At 42.8% G+C, this 20,752-nt stretch overlaps 1 long non-coding RNA gene and 1 pseudogene across 1 annotated transcript in view; one reads left to right on the top strand and one right to left on the bottom strand.

Annotated features, from left to right (window-relative positions):
• LOC103876315 overlaps positions 1–13,270 on the bottom strand; it is a 74,038-nt gene extending 60,768 nt beyond the window's left edge. Inside the window, exon 1 of the long non-coding RNA XR_002516148.2 lies at positions 11,888–13,270. This is a non-coding gene — a long non-coding RNA (uncharacterized LOC103876315). The remainder of the gene's footprint in view (positions 1–11,887) is intronic.
• LOC116269329 lies at positions 767–885 on the top strand (annotated as a pseudogene).
• Positions 13,271–20,752: the final 7,482 nt, after the last annotated feature.

Here is a 20,752-nt window from a genome sequence, read left to right as displayed (position 1 = left end):
AATGGAAAAAAAGTGAGCCTGGGACATTTTGTTGGACCAAAAAGCAACGAAGTGCTCAAAGACCAACCAAGACATGTCAAAAGATTACAGGAAACAGCTTGAAAGAGCTCCTGCTACCCAAACTTGGAGGAACTGGAGCAGCAAATAGAATAAAAGAATAATGATAGTAATGGATGATAACACAATGAATTGCCTAAAAAAAATCCACAGTCCATGGTGATACTCAAAAGAAAGAGGAAGAAAGAGAGATCTTACAGAAATGTCAACTAATAAATGTGAAAGGAATGATAGTATTAGAAAATGATCATTTTGAGATCACATTTCACATCACATCAAAGCTGTAGAATTTCCTCTCTTCTAGGGGGAGCCTTGTGAAGATAAAGATAATTTAAGCTGGTGGAAGCCATGGATGTGGAACCCATGGATATGGAGTGCCAACTGTATAAATAACTATTTTACCAAGTTTCCTATGAAGATGAACAAGGGAACTGACTTGTCAAAGCACACACCAATGAGTAGAGGCAGAACCGGAATCAGAATCCAAGACCTCTCTTGCACCACCCAGCACATGAGGGCTCTCTCCATGGGCATACTCCTCCCTACCTCCTACTGACCTGCCCTGTGCTGTGGATCATAGATGAATTGCAGTGGTCCTCAACTTTTTTGGCACCAGGGACCAGTTTCATGGAAGACAATTTTTTCACAGATCAAGGGAGAACAGAGAGTGGCGGGGATGGTTTCAGGATGACTTAAGTACATTACATTTATCATTAGGTTCTCATAAGGACTGTGCCACCTGAGCATGATGATTGGGTGATCACGTGCATGTGTGAGATCTGCCACCCTTGAACCTTGTTATGACGTTAGCACATTACCCATCTGACTTGAAAAAAAAGAGGAGTGCGCAACCTAGATCCCTCGCATGCGCAGTTCACAATAGGGTTTGTGCTCTATGAGAATCTAATGCCGCGCTGATCTAACAGGAGGCAGAGCTCAGGCGGTAATGCTTGCTTGCCCACCACTCAAGCAGCCTGCTTGAGTGCAGCCCAGTTCCTAACAGGCTACAGACCAGTACCATGGGGACCTCAGGTCTAGTGGACTCCAAGAAGGACATTGGAAGAAGGAAATGGAGAAACGAGCAGACTTCAGAATAGTATCAACAAGCCATGGAGTTAGATAATGTGAAAGTCTACTGGTGAGTCTAAGGGATCTCCCTAGATGTATTTAGGAGTAACCAAATGATTATAAGGAAAGCTGTAAACTGGCAAATTGGACTGAGAAAAATCTGCCAAAATGCAGAAAGAGGATAGTATAAATCCAAGTGCAAACAGAAGGGCACAGATCATTCTGGAATGTAGGTTCCTGGTTTCAAGTATTCCATCAAGCTTTGTTTCCTGATTTGGAGTTTGGAAACAGAGTCCCTCTAAACTTAGATGGAGTTGAACGCAGCATGAGGACTGGACGGTGAGTTTCCAAAAGGGAGAGAGCACAAAAAAAGAGGCACAAACAAGCTGATCCCATGAGGGAGCCAAACACCAGATTTTGCCTCGACCTCCAGGAAACTTGTGAAATCACTGCCTTCTCTTTCCTCTAATTCCATTGATTTCACAACATCCTCTGAGCTTTTGTGTGAAACACTGTGCTTGGTGTTACAGGGATTGAGGGTAACAGGGCGTTGGGGGTGGTAATGAGGTGTTGGGGTGATATACAGAATAAATAAACTGAACGAGGGCCTGCCCTCAAATTTTAGTCTTACAGTAAGAAGCGATTCACACATTGGACTGTGATTTCATCCCCACTGCTCAGTCTCCTGATTGCTCATTCTGCTTCTCAGCTTAGTCCTGGACAGATAGGGTGTGTAATGTGGGGCAGTCTGTGTCCATAGTCACTCAAAGATAACTCCTGACCGTGGATTCAAAAATGTGCATTATAAACTTTTTTTTTTATGACCATTTTGGAACCTATGATATTATCAATTCAGGCAGTGGATGCTAAAACTGTAAAGGAACCATATATTCACATGGACTCAAAGTATCGCTGCACAAAGGACTTGATAATTGTAAAGGGAGGAGTGGCAAGATATGGCAAACACCTCAACTGAGCGATCACACTCAGTAACATGCTGTGTGCCTTCTGGTGTAACGGAAAAAGAGATACACACAATCTCATAAGTAGTGTTGGCACCAAAAATGTTTCCCCAAAGGTAATCATGAGAAAACAATCAGACAAATACAGAATATGGTACATTCCACAAGACAACTAGTTCGATCTCCTCAAACAAGCCAATGTCATAAAAGAAAAAAAAAGGTAGGGCAACTATTCTATATTAAATGAGACCAAAGCCATAACAACCAAATATAATGCATGAATTTGATCGGATCTCAGATTGAGGGGAAAAAAGTTATAAAAAAGGCATTTGAAAGGAAATTTAATACATATTATACATCAGAATCATTGCTAATTTTCTTAGGTGTGATCATGCTGTCATGGTTAGGGGAATGACGTTACTCTCAAGGGATGCATGCTAAAGTGAAACGTCACAATGTTTGCAATTTTCAAATGTCAACAATTGGTAAATAGAGATGAAGGATGTACAGGTGCTAATTGTATTATCCTTTCAATTTCCCTGCAGGTTTGAAATTTTTCAGATAAAACAGAGAGTGGAGACTTGAATGTGGCCTCAACGTTGCTTTCTTTTTCCCTTCATGATGCTGGGTGTTAAAGCATTTTCCATGTCTTCTTAGACTATCTTTTCTTTCAAATAAAAGAAACAACACACACCTGGTCTAAGCCAAAGTACTGTTTCCACTGCCTGCAAGTGTGCAGGGATTTCCTCGTAGCAGCTGTCTCGCTGGGAGCATTTTCTGTTTCGGCACCTCACATGTTTGACATTATCTCATGGATGTAGGGAGCTTTAGGAATATGTCACTGTCTCTTTGAAACTTAAAGATGAATCATTCTCTCAATCTCTAGGGAAAAAGATAATGCCACGGATTCCCTCACTGCTGTATAAGAAGGGGCCATGCCCAGCAGATTCCAGTAATGGCTTCTGAAGTTTATAACAGATGCCAAAGTGTGTTGGGAATACCACTGGGCTAAAAATTGGGAATCTCCTGGGGAAAGTTATTTCACCTTTCAAGGCTTCAGTTACTTCATCTGTGAAAGGGAATGATTGCAATGAATGCTTTTAAAGTTCCCTTCCAGCACTAACGGTTTATCACTGGAGTTTCTGCTTCCCCAGACATAGCATCATGGCCCAAAAGAGAAAGTGAAGAGTCAGTTCTTCTCCTTGAGCACAGTCCTCAAATTCCTGGATGCTCCAACAGGGAAGCAGCACCCTCAGCCCTTCCTCTCGGGGCAAAATAAAAACATTTTTTAAGCCTAATCCACCACTGCACCTGGCCTACACCTACCTTTTTTCTAGAAACAAATGTGTCAGTTGGCAATTAGTGAAGCCTCAGAGGCAAAATTAATTCCACATGTACTTAGCACACTATATAAAGAGAGGATCAAAGGAGGACCATCTGTGCAGAATGTGGTTATCTGCTTCCTGTATTCTCTCCAGCTGAGCATTGTCTGTTGGCTATGGGACCCCTTGGAAAACTCTGATAGGGCAAAAGGAAAGGAGTTGACAGAAGATTTGGGCAGACATTGCAGAGGAAATGGGCAAACTTTCATTCGGGGTGTAGCCAGAATGGAAAAAGATGAAAAGTTTAAGATGCCGGTAACAAATGGAGAAGAAAAAACAGATTTTTCTTTCTGGAGGCAGATTTGTTTCCACTTTAAGTTCAACGCCCTTATGCTATAATGGTATTTTCTATCTCTAGAAAAGTCATTTCTATGACTTTTATAATAAATAATGATGCAAAAATATTTAAACTACATTCTTCCCTGGCTAACCATTCAAGTCAAGCAGAGGTCCACAAACTGTGATAGTCTCCAGCATCAAGAAGAACTAACTGCATTCTTTTTTTTATATATTTTACTTTAAGTTCTGGGATACATGTGCAGAACATGCAGATTTGTTACATAGGTATACATGTGCCATGGTGGTTTGCTGCACCCATCAACCCATCATCTAGGTTTTAAGCCCCAGATGCATTAGGTATTCGTTCTAATGCTCTCCCTCCCCTTGCCCCCCACCACCCCCCTACAGGCCCTGGTGTGTGACGTTCCGCTCCCGGTGCCCATGTGTTCTCATTGAAGAAATAATTACATTCGTGTGTGTGTGTGTGTGTGTGTGTGTGACGGAGTCTTGCTTTGTCACCCAGGCTGTGCAGTGGTGCGATCTCGGCTCACTGCAATCTCTGCCTCCCAGGTTCAAGTGATTCTCCTACCTCAGCCTCCCAAGTAGCTGGGACTACAGGCGCGTGCCACCACATCCAGCTAATTTTTTGTATTTTTAGTAGAGACAGGGTTTCACTGTGTTAGCCAGGATGGTTTCAATCTCCTGACCTCATGATCCACCTGCCTTGGCTTCCCAAAGTGCTGAGATTATAGGCATGAGTCACCGTGCCCGGCCTAACTAACTGCATTCTTATGATTTGCTAGTCAAGTTTAGATTTGGCCAGCATGATGACATTCAGAAGTAGACCTGGTCTACTTCTGAGGACACAGGCCAAATCAAACCCTCCTGTCTTTCCCATGACTTATGCAAGAACACATTTAAACAAAAGAAAAAGAAGAAACATTTCCACTTAAAGAACCCATTAGAATCAATATTGTGAAAATGAACATACTGCCAAAGCAATCTACAAACTCAATGCAATTCCCATCAAAATACCACCATTCTTCACAGAACTAGAAAAAACAACCCTAAAATTCATATGGAACCAGAAAAGAGCTCACTTAGCCAAAGCAAGACTAAGCAAAAAAAAAACAAATCTGTGGACATCACATTACCTGACTTTAGACTATATTAAAAGGCCATAGTCACCAAAACAGCATGGTACTGGCCTAAAAATAGGCACACAGACCAATGAAACAGAATAGAGAACCCAGAAATAAAGCCAAATACTTACAGCCAACTGATCTTCAACAAAGCAAACAAAAACATAAAGTGGGGAAAGTATACCCTATTCAACAAATGGTGCTGGGATAATTGGCAAGCCACATGCAGAAAAATGAAACTGGATCCTCATGTCTCACCTTATACAAAAACCAACTGAAGATGGATCAAGGACTTAAATCTAAGACCTGAAACCATAAAAACTCTAGAAGATTACATTGGAAAAACCCTTCTAGACATTGGCTTAGGCAAAGACTTCATGACCAAGAACCCAAAAGCAAATGCAACAAAAATAAAGATAAATAGATATGACTTAATTAAACTAAAAAGCTTCTGCACAGCAAAAGAAACAATCATCGGAGTAAACAGACAACCCACAGAGTGGGAGAAAACCTTCACAATCTAAACATCCAACAAAGGACTAATATCCAGAATCTACAAGGAACTCAACAAATCAGCAAGAAAAGAACAAACAATCCCATCAAAAAGTGGGCTAAGAACATGAATAGACAATTCTCAAAAGAAGATATAGAAATGGCCAACAAGCATATGAAAAAATGCTCAACATCACTAATGATCAGGGAAATGCAAATCAAAACGACAATGCAATACCACATTACTCCTACAAGAATAGTCATAATGAAAAAATCAAAAAATAATAGACGTTGGCGTGGATGTGATGAAAAGAGAATACTTTTACACTGCTGGTGGGAATGTAAACTAGTACAACCACTATGGAAAACAGTGTGGAGATTCCTTAAAGAACTAAAAGTAGAACTACCTTTTGATCCAGCAATCCCACTACTGCGTATCTACCCAGAGGAAAAAAAGTCATTACAAAAAAGACACTTGTACATGCATGTTTAGAGCAACACAATTCTCAATTGCAAAAACATGGAACCGCCCAAATGCCCATCACAACAAGTGGATAAAGAAATTGTGGTGTATACATATACCATGGAATACTATTCAGCCATAAAAAGGAACAAAATAATGGCATTCACAGCAATCTGGATGGAATTGGAGACCATTATTCTAAGTGAAGTAACTCAGGAATGGAAAACCAAACATTGTATGTTCTCACTCATAAGTGGGAGCTAAGCAATGAGGACACAAAGGCATGAGAATGATACAATGGACTTTGGGGACTCAAGGGAAAGGGTGGGAGGGGGCTGAGGGATACAAGACTACACACTGGATACAGTATACACTACACTGCTCAGGTAACTGGTACACCACAATCTCAGAAATCACCACTAAATAACTTATTCATGGAACCAGATACTACCTGTTCCTCAAAAACCTATTGAAATAAAAATAAATACATGAATAATAAAGAAAAGAACCTAGTACTCAGGGAGTTCTGACCTTTGCAAGTGAGAGCTGAGGTGATTTGCGGTGCCCCTGTTTGCATATTTTCTTACCAGTTAAATTAGATTGATCATGCACTACTCACCCCACAAATTTACTATTGTCAGTGTATTTGTGGTTTAAAAAAAAAAAAAAAACTTTGGGCACTTTATATAGCTAAATAATAGGGGCAATCAGAGATCTATCACAAGAGAAGTCAAAGGGAAAGGCTATTTCCCTTGGATACTTATTGTTAGCCATATTGATTTAAATAATTTGTTTTGTTTATTCTTTGATTGCCCATCTCTTCCATTCAAATGTAAATTCCATAAAGATGGGAACTGTATCTGTGTTTTTCACCATTGAATCCCCACCCCCTAGCACATAGCACAAATGCAATAAGTAGTAATGAAGGAGGACATGAAATTTTTAGACATACACAATCAGAAAAAATAAAAGTATGGTATGGTTCTTCATTCTTATGTTTCTTTATTCACATCTTTCTTTATAATGCTGAGCAACTTTTTTTTTGTTTGTTTTCTTTACATAGATTATTCCTGAGTATTTTATGAGTTTAAAGAATGTAATCTCTCTATCCCTCTTTCTCCTCTCTCTCTCTCTCTCATATTTTAAAGTTTATCAATGCTGGCATATGGAAAACATTTTGATTTGACTATATCCTGCTTACAGCCAACACACTCAATTCTCATTAAATGCAATCGTTGGGGCCAGGCACGGTGGCTCACACCTGTAATCCCAGAAATTTGAGAGGCAGAGGAGGAAGGATCTCTTGAGCCCGGGAGGCTGAAGTAAGCTATGGTCATGCCACTGCACTCAAGCCTAGGCAACAGAGTAAGATCCTGTTTCTTTTTAAAAATCCAATAGTTGGAATTTCATTTTGCTTTATTTATTTATTTATTTATTTATTTATTTATTTATTTATTTTTTGAGATGGAGTCTCGCTCTGTCACCCAGGCTGGAGTGCAGTGGCACGATCTTGGCTCACTGCAACCTTCACTTCCCAGGTTCAAGCGATTCTCCTGCCTCAGCCTCCTGAGTAGCTGGGACTACAGGCTCCCGCTACCACACCCAGCTAATTTTTTGTATTTTTAGTAGAGACGGGGTTTCACCGTATTGGCCGGGCTGGTCTCGAACTCCTGATCTTGTGATCTGCCTGCCTCAGCCTCCCAAAGTGCTGGGATTACAGGTGTGAGCCACCGCGCCCGGCCCTGAATTTTTTTAGTAGGCTAGATATAAAATCATATCATCTGCAAATAATAAAATTTTGTCTTCTCCTTTCCAAAGTTCTAAATCTTATTTCTGTTTCGTCTTTAATTGCACTCACTGGCCGCAAACTGGGACAGACATCAAATGATGGAAATGGTGGGTGTTCCATAATCCATTCACGCTTCTAAGAAAAAGGACTCTGGTGTTTCTCATTCTCATTTTCACAACTAGAGCCCAGAAAGCTTCTCATCTTCTCATTTCCTTTCACTTTACCTTATTACAGACCACTTAAAATAATCCTAATGTAATAATGTAAGTTTTAACAACACCAGGATGGTTAGCCCTCAAAGAAGTTTCCTTTCCGTCCCTAAACCACAATGCAAGAGCATTCCTTTGCCTCTATTAAATGCACACACACACAGCCGATGCAGCCTGTCCAACCCCTGCTTTCTTCTGATTCGTGGGCTCTGGGGGGCGTGAAGCAATGCTGATGCCTTAAGGGCTCCGGCACATCCGCAGTACTCTGGCTAGGGCAGTGCCCGCAGCTCTGAGAACATCAAGAGCACCCCTGGCATAAATATGTGCATTCCCATGGCAGTGCTGGCAGTCCTGGCAGTGCTACACAAATAGATAGATAGCAACTGTGGGCTTGCCCTAATCAGCATAAGAAGTGAACAGGATATTGAAATGAAATAAAAATAATTACTTCTACTCCTGCCCCTGAGACCAAGTCTGGTGAATTCTGGCTCTTTCATTTGGTCCACCCACCCATCCATGCTACAGGAAATTACTTTGTCTGTTCCCGCTATTTGATTCAAAGCAGGCTGAGACGGCCTTTCTAGAGTCTCAAACCTTCTCGACCTGCTACACACTTCTCCTGCTCTACAGAACCAAGCTCTCCACTAGCTGCCTGCAGGTTATGAAAACCATGATCACAAACACTGGGGACCACTCACCAGGCACAATGGTACCAGGACCTGATGCACCACCTGGGCAGGGGTCCTCCCTAGACAGCCATGTCCTCCCCAGCCCACTGTCCAAGCTTTGGAGCTGTCGGAGCCGTCAGAGCTGCCTGGAGGAAGATTGGTATTGAAGGAAATAAAAATCTTGGACCCCAAAATAGACTTCTTTGGCATACTTTGAGGTGGCTGTTCAGAGGGCCACCTCATAAGTAGCCCTGCAAAGCTGTCTTTTGACGGGGTGAGATTTGCATCTGCAGAGAACCTGCACTGATGCAGCCAGGCTTTCTCGGAGGCCTTCCTTTGTCCAGATCTAGGAGAGATGAACTGAGAGTCTGACACCTTTAAAGATCTGAAAGAACATTCACCATCTCTCCACTCTGAAGGCTGCTACCTGTGAGGTTTCATCTGCATAACATGACCACCTTTGCTAGCCAGGCCTTCTCTTCTCCCCCTCACATAACCTGTTTTGCCAGGATACAAGCCCCCATTCTTTCTATACTTTTAAGAGGGTATATAAGCTTCTGAACCCCATTGGGGTTTGGGGTAATCACTCTGTGGTTCTTCCCCATGTGAATGTTAATAAATTTGTGTCATTTCTCCTATTAATCTCCTTCTGTGAGTTGATTTTTCAGCAAAACTTCAGAGGGTAAAGGTGAAGTTTTCCCTTGGCCTCTACAGTGTCATCTTCACTGTCCTGAGGATCCAAGACTACTCTCAAGATTTTTCTTGGGTTTTCCCAACTATGGGGATGAGAGAGCCGTTAGGGGTAGGAGACCTGGGAGGCAGATGACAACAGCAGTGATTCTTACCTGTCAGCCAGCCTCTGGCACTGTCTCTACAGCCACCACCAATCCCAACCCATGTGAGAAGAGCTCAGAGCCCTCCCTCCCGCTTCTTAGCCCTCTCCATGACTACAGACACCCTGGTCTGGCTGGCAAGAGCAGGGAGTGGAGGGGAGGGACAAGAGTCTGCACATGTGTCCATATTGGTACTCAAGGTTTCGGGGCAAACCAGAAGCTGCCTTTGCTTCCACCGGGTTCCCTCCCCGCTCCTCTAACCCCTCAATGAAAGTTTGGGCCAAGCTGTACTCCAGCACCAACCCTAACCTCAACCATCCTAATGCTTGTCCCCAAATCTGTTTAATTCCCTGGTTAACTTCATTCTGGGCCCCAGACCTGCCTGAACAGTGCCTGCCCCTAATACCCAACTCAGCAATGCATGCCCTGGCCATATGCTAATCATTGCTAACTGTAGCTAACATTTATAAATGTACTTTTTCACTTATTTATTTAATCTTTATAGCAATCCTCTGAGGTAGATACTATTATTATTCCCATTTTACAGATGAGAAAACTGAGACTCCAGGAGATTAAGTGACTTGCCCAAGGTCACATAGCTTGTAAACAACAGAATAGATTCGAGCCCAGGGTCTGCACTCCTAACCTCTAGCCTGTACCAACACTAAAAGTTTTAGTCCCTGCCCTCAAGCCAGTGTCAACCCAACCCCCAGCTCTGATGGGAGCCTGAGCTCCTTAATAATCCAACTGAGCCCCACCGCTCTGCCACCCAAAGTCAGAAGGCAGAGTCTGCCCACCTTGCCCCATCAGGGCTCTCTCAATATGCTTTTTTGCCTCCACCAATGACAGAACCTGAGTCGATGAGAGGTCAATACTATGCAGGCTGAGGTGGTCAGCTCGTGGAAGCCTGAGGGAGCCCAGGCAGAAAGCATCCCAGCCACGGACAAAAATGAGCTCCAGACACCCAGGCCTGGGCCATGGCACCCAGGCCCACCTTCCAGGGCTGCAGAGAAGGCCACCCATCAAAAGCATTTCCATGTCTGGAAACACCTGTGAAATCCAAGGCGTGGGTAGTAGAAGAGGGCAGTTGTGAGCAGCAAAGAAGACCTGAGGGTGAGACTCCGTGGGAAAGAGGCCTGGCAGAGGCTTTCCTTCCCTCTGCAGGAAGCAGCGCTAAACCATTCATTGCCATTCTGGCGGAACTCCTGACATTGACTTCTCTGAGCTGTGGGCCAGCAATTTCAGGCTACTGTTCCTCAGTTTTCTGGGCCAAATTATTTCTTCCACTTTATGTGGCTTTCCCAGGAGACAGGCCTAATTTTATTTTCAAATGGACTCAATATCCCTCAAGTCTATCCTGTCTCCCTCCCACCCTCCACCCCCATGCTTGCAGATCCCTCTCGAAGCACTTCCGAAGGCATTCATCAATGTAAATTATTATCAATAATCAAATGTACAATTTGTTAAGAACTTATAGGAACCAAGCTAACTCATTTAGTTCTTACATTCATAAATTAATTTAGTTCTTTGAGGTAGGTAGTGTGCCCCCTTTATGGATGAGCAAGTGAAATCCTAAACTCTATTGCCTTGGGGCAAGCGATTGGCATAAATGTTTTTAGAGGATCAGCATAAGACAATAGTTGACCTCTTTTATTGAGATTATGGTAACTTTGCTTTTGGATAGGCTGGGCAGGCAAAACAAAACTTACCCTCTGGCTTCTCCAGCCTTTGAGCCACCAATTTAAGATCACTAAGTTTAGAAACTCAGCTCAGCCTGGCTATGGGGTCCATTCGGTTAACTCCTAGGCTATCCCACTTCACTATCAGTCCCTTTGTTCCTAGTCAGTCCACCAGATGTAAATTGAGTTGTGTGGGAAAGAGGTAAAAAGCCAATACTGAAGAACTCTCGGTGTAAACTCAAAGGAGAATTCCCACCAAATAACTCAAAAGACAGAACCTTGTAATTTTAAGGTTATGGGATTGGTAGAGGATAGGGGAGCTGGAAGGTAGGAGAAAAAACACTACCTAATTCTTTAAATCCCAAGGACAAGCAAAGCTTGCTTTAAAAATTAAAAAAAAAAAAAAAAAAAAAAGCCAAGACATCAGAGTCATTCATGTCTATTTGATTGTCTCATTAAGACAATGCTTTCCAACCAGTCAGTGGACAAGTAGGTAGAAGAAAAAACACAAAGAACAGGCCAGGCGCGGTGGCTCACGCCTGTAATCCCAACACTTTGGGAGGCCAAGGAGGGCGGATCACGAGGTCAGGAGATGGAGACCATCCTGGTTAACACGGTGAAACCCCATCTCTACTAAAAAAATATACAAAAAAACTAGCAGGGCATGGTGGTGGGAGCCTGTAGTCCCAGCTGCTTGGAGGCTGAGGCAACAGAACGGCGTGAACCCAGGAGGCGGAGCTTGCAGTGAGCCCAGATCAAGCCACTGCACTCCAGCCTGAGTGACAGAGCAAGACTCTGTCTCAAAAAAAAAAACAACCCACAAAGAACAAACATGAAATATGCTCTAGGGAAATGAGTTCTAACCTGGGGCCATGGAATCTTCAGTGGGTTTCAGGAGGTCCATGCATATCTTGGAAACATTCTAATTTTATATGCACATGCATTTTTCTGGAAAGACTTTTCCATAGCTGTCATCAAAAGGCCCACCACCTGAGAAAATAAAAAATAAAACACTAAAACCACTATATAAATAAATAAATATCTCCTAATAAATATTATTAGAAGAAATAAATATCTCCTAAATCCAACAGGATTTTCTTAAACCTAACTGCTCCTCCTTCCTGAAAATAGTGGCCTGTCCCCCACTGGCTCGTGGAGGAGCTGAGGGAGCAATACCAGGCTTGGCAGATCACCTGGAAGTTCCTACCCTACCTGTGCCTGCTGGGTGATGCTGGGCCTCTCTGAAGGTATGAAGGCCAAGTTGGATCCTGCAGCGCCCTAATTAAGTCAAACGGAATATTCAAAAAGCTGAAAGGACTAGCACATAAAATTTCAGTATTTGATCCCCAAGAGAACGCAGCTGAAATAGCCTGAGAAATAGCTCAGGGAAGGCTGGAATCGCTCAGGGAAGCAGATGGAGTTTCTAAAGTTTAGGGAGGAAGAGCATATTACATGGATTGGGCTTGCAGGTGTGACCAGCACAGATCAGAGGCACAACTGATTAAAGCTACAGAGATCCTGGAAAGGAACAGAGGGACTGGTCCAAAGCCAGGGAGGAAATGAAAGGCAAGACGAAGTCCTATCATCAACCAACATTGAGAGATGAGGCTTGGACATTTGTACAGAAGATGCCAGAGGGCTGGACAGATGCCAGTGGAGAAAGAGACCACATGACTAGACTCTTAAAGAGAAGACTGAGAAGTGGGGTTTACATGAATAGAAAATAGAAGAAAGATGTGATTACTGAGAAGAGACATTGGCTGGCACATGAAGTGTCAGGTATTAATACTGAAGGCACATGGTAGATAAATGAGCCAGTCAGAGCATGATTTGTGATCTCCCTTGCCATTGGCTTAAGTGTACTGGGGACGACATTCAGAGAGCCATTTGGAGTTGATAAGAGCGGATAGTTTTTAGTCTGACCTCTTTTACGGGGTGGGGACTGAAATCTCATAGTAAGAGATTAGTCAGATGTTTCATTTTATTTGCCTGTTCATGCAACTAAGTGTAGAATGTGAATTAGATGCTCAATCAACGTTTTAATTGTCTAAAGTGAAAATGCAGTAAACCCCATTATCTAGCAATCTGTTAATCAGGACTTCATTAATGGGCACACTTGTGCACATACAGTACATGATAATCCTAAAAAATTATACAACTCGGCCGGGTGCGGTGGCTCAAGCCTGTAATCCCAGCACTTTGGGAGGCCGAGACGGGCGGATCACGAGGTCAGGAGATCGAGACCATCCTGGCTAAAGCGGTGAAACCCCGTCTCTACTAAAAAAATACAAAAAAAACTAGCCGGGCGAGGTGGCGGGCGCCTGTAGTCCCAGCTACTCGGGAAGCTGAGGCAGGAGAATGGCATAAACCCGGGAGGCGGATCTTGCAGTGAGCCAAGATCCCACCACTGCACTCCAGCCTGGGCGACAGAGCGAGACTCCGTCTCAAAAAAAAAAAAAAAAAAAAATTATACAACTCTAAAGTACCTTCTGAATAAAAAAGATTGAATTCTGTTTATTGTCTATTCATTTATTCATAATATACAGAGTATCTCCCATGTGTTAGGTATGTGTATATGTATGTATGTGGGTGTACTCAGATGTTTGTATGTTTATACATACATACAAATCTGTGTGCTTCTGTTCCACTCAGAGGAGACAGAAAATAAAAATCATAGAATCTCAGAGCATAATATATCATTAAATATCATTAAATAACTTTAGGTGCATGACTGGAATATCGGTGATCTATACGTGGCATATATAGTACTAATCTGCTTGCAAAATATTTGATAACCAGAATGCCTATTCCTTGATATGTCAGATAATATTTACTACGTACAAACTGCTAAGAATGAAAATAAATCAGGGAAGGGGACAGGAAATGTGTGGTACGTAGCCACCACCCTGTCTGGGAGACCTCTCTGAGGTGTATTTGAGTAAAGAACTGAGGAGTGAAGGAGTGGGGAGGCCGCTCTCTGGAGGAAGAGCATGGCAATAATGCAATCTAAGGCTCTGAGGCAGCAGCGCACTGGGAGAGTTCCGGCTCGTGGAGAGGGGTGTGCAAAACTGCACATTTGAAGCTGCTCTAGGTAAGAGACTTTGCCCTAGTTTAAAAAAAAAAAAAAAAAACAGGCACACAGCACATCCTCCTCCCTCTGCTCTCAACAATTGTTGCAAGTAGAAAGGCCTTGGAAATGGAAAGCAAAGAGTGCAGCTAGTTTTGAATTTGAGAAAGTCTGTAAGGGAAGCCAGGATGGGGGTGTGTCACAGAAGAGCACCTCTACAGCCTTCACATTTTTATACAACAGGCATCCAGGTGCCTAATTAAACTTGTCAGAGGCCAGGTGCAGTGGTTCACACCTGTAATCCTAGCACTTTAGGAGGCTGAGGCCAGCAGATCACTTGAAGTCAGGAGTTCAAGATCAGGCTGACCAACATGGTGAAACCCCATCTCTACTAAAAATACAAAAGTTAGCCGGGCGTGGTGGCGGGCACACGTAATCTCAGCTATTTGGAAGGCTGAGGCAGGAGAATCGCTTGAACCCGGGAGGCAGAGGTTGCAGTGAGCTGAGATCACGCCACTGCACTCCAGCCTGGGCGACAGAGTGAGACTGTCTTTTAAAAATAAAATATTTTTTAAAAGTCATCAGGGCCAGGCACACTGGCTTATACCTGTAATCCCAGCACTTTGGGAGGCCAAGGCAGGAGACTCAGTTGAGACCGGGAGTTCCAGACCAGCCTGGGCAATGTAGAGAGAACCTGTCTGTATTTAAAAATTAAAGTTGTCAGCCGGGCACGGTGGCTTACACCTGTAATCCCAACACTTTGGGAGACCTGAGGTCGGGAGTTCGAGACTAGCCTGACCAACATGGTGAAACCCTGCCTCTACTAAAAATACAAAATTAGCCGAGCGTGGTGGCGCATGCCTGTAATCCCGGCTACTTGGGAGGCTGAGGGAGGAGAATCACTTGAACCCGGGAGGCGGAGGTTGCGGTGAGCCAAGATCACTCCATTGCACTCCAGCCTGGGCAACAAGAGCGAAACTCCATCTCAAAAAAAAAAAAAAAAAGTAGAGACCAAGTTTATATACAAAGGAAAAGTTTGATGCAGAAGTCACAGGAGACAAGGTAACCTAATAATTGAACCAAATGTAAGTCACAGGTGGTATACAAATGGATGATTAGAGAAGTATAGGCACACCTCAGAGACAGTGCAAGCTCAGTTCCAGACCACCACAATTACATGAATATCACAATAAAGCAAGTCACACAAATGTTCTGATTTCCCAGTGCATACAAAAGTTATGTTTGTACTATACTGTAGTCTATTAAATGTGCAGTGGCATTATATCTTTAAAAATGTACATATCTTCATTTAAAAATATTTTTGCTAAAAAATGCTACCGATCACCTGAGCCTTCAGTGAGTCATAATCTTTTTGCTGGTAGAGGGTCTTGCCTTGATGTTGATGGCTGCTGACTGATCAGGGTGGTGGTTACTCAAGGGTGGCATGGTTGTGGCAATTTCTTAAAATGAGACAATACAGTTTTCTGTGTCGATTGACTCTTCCTTTGATGAAAGATTTCTCTGTACCATCAGGTGCTGTTTGAGAATTTTACTCACAATAGAACTTTCAAAACTGGAGTCAATCCTCTCACTGCTTTATCAACTGAGTTTATGAAATATTTTCAATCCCATGTTGTCATTTCAACAATGCTGAAATGACAGCATCTTTACCACAAGTAGATTCCATCTCAAGAAACCACTTTCTTTGCTCACCGTAAGAAGCAACTCCAGCTGGGCACAGTGGCTCACGCCTGTAATGCCAGCACTTTGGGAGGCCGAGGTGGGTGGATCACCTGAGGTCAGGAGTTCAAGACCAGCCTGGCTAATATGGTGAAACCCCGTGTCTACTAAAAATATAAAAATTAGCCAAGCATGGTGGCGGGCACCTGTAATCTAAGCTGCTCGGGAGGCTGAGGCAGGATAATCACTTGAACCCAGGAGATTGCAGTGAGCCGAGATTGTGCCATTGCACCCCAGCCTGAGTGACAAGAGTGAAACTCCGTCTCAAAAAAAAAAAAAAGGGAGCAACTCCTCATCCAGTCAAGTTTGATCATGAAATTGCAGGAATTGAGTCACATCTACAGGCTCTCCTTCTAATTCTAGTTCTCTTGCTATTTCCACCACAGCTGCAGTGAAGCCTTGAACCTCTCAAAAGTCATCCATGAGCATTGGAATCAACTTCTCCCAAACCTCTGTTAATGTTGATGTGTTGACCTCCTCCCATGAATCACAAATGTTCTTAATGGCATGTAGTATGGTAAATCCTTTCCAGAAAGTTTCAATTTACTTTGCCCAGGTACATCAAAGGAATCACTATCTATGGCAGCTATAGTCTTATGATATGTATTTCTTTTTTGTTAATTTTTGTTTTTAGGGACTGGGTCTTGCTATGTTACCCAGGCTGGTCTTAAACTCCTGGCCTCAAGCAATCCTCCCACCTCCACCTCCTGAGTCTCTGGGAATATAGGCACAAGCCACCAAGCCTGACTCCAAATATATTTTTTAAATAAGAGTTGCCAAGGGTGGTGCCTTATATCTGTAATCCCAGCGCTTTGGGAGGCTAAGGCAGGGAGATTGTTTAAGGCCAAGAGTTCTAGACCAGACCAGCCAAGATAGAGAAATTTGTCTCTACAAAAAATAGAAAAACTTACCCAGGAGTGGTGGCACATGCCTGTAGTCCTGACTACTCAGGAGGCTGAGGCAGGGGGATCACTTGAGCCCAGAGTTTGAGGCCACAGTGAGCCCTAATTGTGCTACTGCACTCCAGCCTGGGCAGCAGAGACCTCAAGTCAAAAAAAAAAAAAAAATTAGCTAGGTATGATAGCATATGCCTATAGTCTCAGCTACTTGGGAGGCTGGGGCAGGAGGATCACTAGAGCCCAGAGTTCAAGGCCACAGTAAGCTCTGATTGTGCCAGTGCACTCCAGCCTGGGTGACAGAATGAGACTCCCTCTCTAAACAAATGAATAAATAGATAGTAAGACTTGAAAGTCCAAATTACTCCTTGATCCATGGGCTGCAGAATGGATGTTGTGTTAGCAGACAAGAAAACATTAATTTCCTTGTACCTCTCCATCAGAGAGCTCTTTGGTGACCAGGTACATTGTCAATGAGCAATAGTATTTTGAAAGGAATCTTTTTTTCTAAGCAGTAGGTCTCAACAGTGAGCTTAAAGTATTCAGTAAACCATGCTGTAGACAGATGTGCTGTCATCCAGGCTTTGTTCTTCCATTTATACAGCATGGGTAGAGCAGATTTAGCATAATTCCTAAGGGCCCTAGGATTTTCAGAATAGTCAGTGAACATTAGCTTCAACTTAGAGTCACCAGCTGCTTTAGCCCCTAACAAGACAATCTGTCCTTTGAAGCTTTGGAGCCAGTCATTCTCTTCTCTTCTTTAGTTGTGAAAGTCCTAGATGGCATCTCCTTCCAAGGCTGTTTCATCTACATGGAAAATCTTTTGTTTCATGCAGTCACCTCCATCGATGGTCTTAGCTAGATCTTCTGAATAACTTGCTGTAGCTTCTATATCAGCACTTGCCACTTCACCTTGCACTTTTATGTTATGGAGACAGCTTCTTTCCTTAAAGCTCATGAACCAACCTCTGTTAGCTTTCAAGGTTTCTTCTGCAGCTTCCTCACCTCTCTCAGCCTTCATAGAATTGAAGAGAGTTCAGGATTAGGCTTTGGCTTAAGGGAAGGTTGTGGCTGGTTTGATCTTCTATCCAGACCATTCAAACCTCTTCTATGTCAACAAAAAGTGAAGTGTGTTCACTAGAGTAGCACATTTAATTTCCTTCAAGAACTTTTCCTTTGCATTCACAACCTGGCTAAGAACTTGGTGCAAGAGGCCTAGCTTTTGGCCTGTCTTGACTTTCAACACTCCTTCTTCACTAAGCTTAATCATTTCTAGTGTTTGATTTAAGATGAGAGATATGACCAGGCGTGGTGGCTCATACCGGTTATCCCCAACACTTTGGGACACTGAGGTAGGAGGATCACTTGAGCCCAGCAGTTCCAGACCAGCCTGGGAAATGTGGCCAAACCCCATCTCTACAAAAAAAAATTTTTTTTAATTAGCCAGGCATGGTGGTGCATGCCTGTAGTTCCAGCTACTCAGAAGGCGGAGGCAGGAGGATTGTTTGAGCCAGGGAGGTCGAGGTTGCAGTGAGGTGTGACCGTGCCACTGCACTCCAGCCTGGGCAACAGAGCAAGACCCTGTCTCAAATAAATAAAATGAGAGATGTGATTCTTCCTTCACTGGAACACTTAGAGGCCATTGTAGGGGCATTAATTGGCCTAATGTTTTTTAACTTCCATTTTAGATTTGGGGGTACATATGAAGGTTTGCTACATGGTTAAACATGTGTCTTGGGGGTTTGTTGTACATATTATTACATCATCCAGGTATTAAGCCCAACATCAAATAGTTATCTTTTCTTCTCTTCTCCCTCCTCCCACCCTCCCGCATCAGGTAGATTCCAGTGTCTATTTTTTCTTTTCTTGTGTTCATAAATTCTTATCATTTAGCTCCCACTTATAAGTGAGAACATGTAGTATTTGGTTTTCTGTCCTGAGTTGGTTTGCTAAGGATAATGGCCTCCAGCTCCATCCATGTTCCTACAAAGGACATGATCTCATTTTTTTATGGCTGCATAGTATTTCATGGTGTATACGTACCACATTTTCTTTAGTCTACCATTGATGGGCATTTAGGTTGATTTCATGTCTTTGCTATTATGAATAGTGCTGCAGTGAACATTCACGTGCATGTGTCTTTATGGTAGAATGATTTATATTCCCCTGGGTATATACCTAGTAATGACATTGCTGGGTCGAATGGTAGTTCTTTTAGCTCTTTGAGGAATCACCATACTGCTTTCCACAATGGTTGAACAGATTTACACTCCCACCAACGTGTATAAGTGTTCCCATTTCTCCGCAACCTTGTCAGCATCTGTTATTTCTTGAATTTTTAATCACAGAATTGACCTAATTTTAATATTCTTGTGTCTTAGGGAATAGAGGCCTGAGGAGAGGAATAGTGATGGGGAATGGTCAGTGGAGCAGTCAGAATACACACATTTACCAATTAAGTTCAATGTTTATATGGGCATGGTTCTTGGTGCCCCAACCCAATTACAATAGTCACATCAAAGATCACTGATAATAGATTATCATAACAGACACAATAATAATGAAAAAGTTTGGAATGTTATAAGAATTATCAAAATGTGACACGAAGACATGAAGTGAGCACGTGCTGTTGGAGAAATGGTACCAATAGACTTGCTTGATGCCGGCTTGCCACAAACCTTCAATTTCTAAAAACCACAATATTTGCAAAGCACAATAAAGTGAAGCACAATAAAACAAGGTGTGCCTGTATTTGTTGGCTGTAGTTAGCCCTTAAGAGAGCACCCATAAAATGAAAGTTATAAGTTTGCATTGGGGCTGAGGTTTGCAAACTTGTTCTGTAAAGGGCAAGATAACATATATTAGAAAGCCATACTACTCAACTCTGCCATGGCAGCCCAAAAGCAGATGCTGCATAAATGAATGAGTGATGTCTGTGTTCCAATAAAACTTTACTAATAGACACTGAAGTTTTATTTTTATATAATTTTTATGTGTCACAAAATGTTATTCTTCTTTTGGTTTTTTTTCAACCATTTGAAAATGTAAACATTATTCTTAGTTCCCAGGCCATAGTTTGCTGACCACAGCTTTAGGGAATGGAATTTAGAAGGTTATAAAGATCTTAGGAGAGGCCAGGAGCTGTGGCTCATGCCTGTAATCCCAGCACATTTGGGAGGCCAAGGCGGGCAGATCACTTGAGGCCAGGAATTGGAGACTAGCCTGGCCAACATAGTGAAACACCATCTCTATAAATGCAAAAATTAGCTGGGCATGGTGGCCCATGTCTGTAATCCCAGTTACTCAGGAGACTGAAGCAGGAGAATTGCTTGAGCCCGGGATGTGGAGGTTGCAGTGAGAAAAGATTGTGCCACTGTACTCCAGCCTGAGCAACAGAGTGAGACTCCATCTCAAAAACAAAAAATCTTAGGAGAAAAAAAAATGTCGGGCTTCTTGTTCTTAGGCTGCCTGTTGATGTGAGTAGGACATCTTGCAAAACTCCTTGAGGAAGTGTGTGTACATCTCATCACCTTGGTCCTGGTCAGCCAAAGCATATTCAACCCTTGCTTTCTCTCTGACTCATGAAAAAGAGTCCTAACTCCCTTTCCTCAGGTTACTGTGGACTCCTACTGTGTCATGGGGTTTGTTGTACATATTATTACATCATACAGGTATTAAGCCCAGTACCAAACAGTTATCTTCTCTTCTCCCTCCTCCCACCCTCCACTAGATGTTAGGCTAATGTTATATCCCTGAGCTAGAGGAAATATCAGAATAGGCTTATTAATGAGCAGTAAGAAGATGTCTTCGATTTGAGATCAGGAAAAAGCCTTAAAATCACCTGACCCATTTTCTATATTTTACAGCTAAAGAAATAGAAGGACAGAGAGAGTAAATGACTTGCCCAAGGCCACTCAGTTTGTTAGAAGCAGACCCGGGACTACAGTCCACATTTCGGACTTCTAGTTGGAGGCTGCTTCCACTCTATTACCTACATTTGCACTCGTAGGAGAAAGTTAAGGAGCC

Source organism: Papio anubis, chromosome 10, assembly GCF_008728515.1.
Source record: "Papio anubis isolate 15944 chromosome 10, Panubis1.0, whole genome shotgun sequence".
Classification (NCBI taxonomy): domain Eukaryota; kingdom Metazoa; phylum Chordata; class Mammalia; order Primates; family Cercopithecidae; genus Papio; species Papio anubis.
This window is presented reverse-complemented; position numbering and strand designations above follow the sequence as displayed.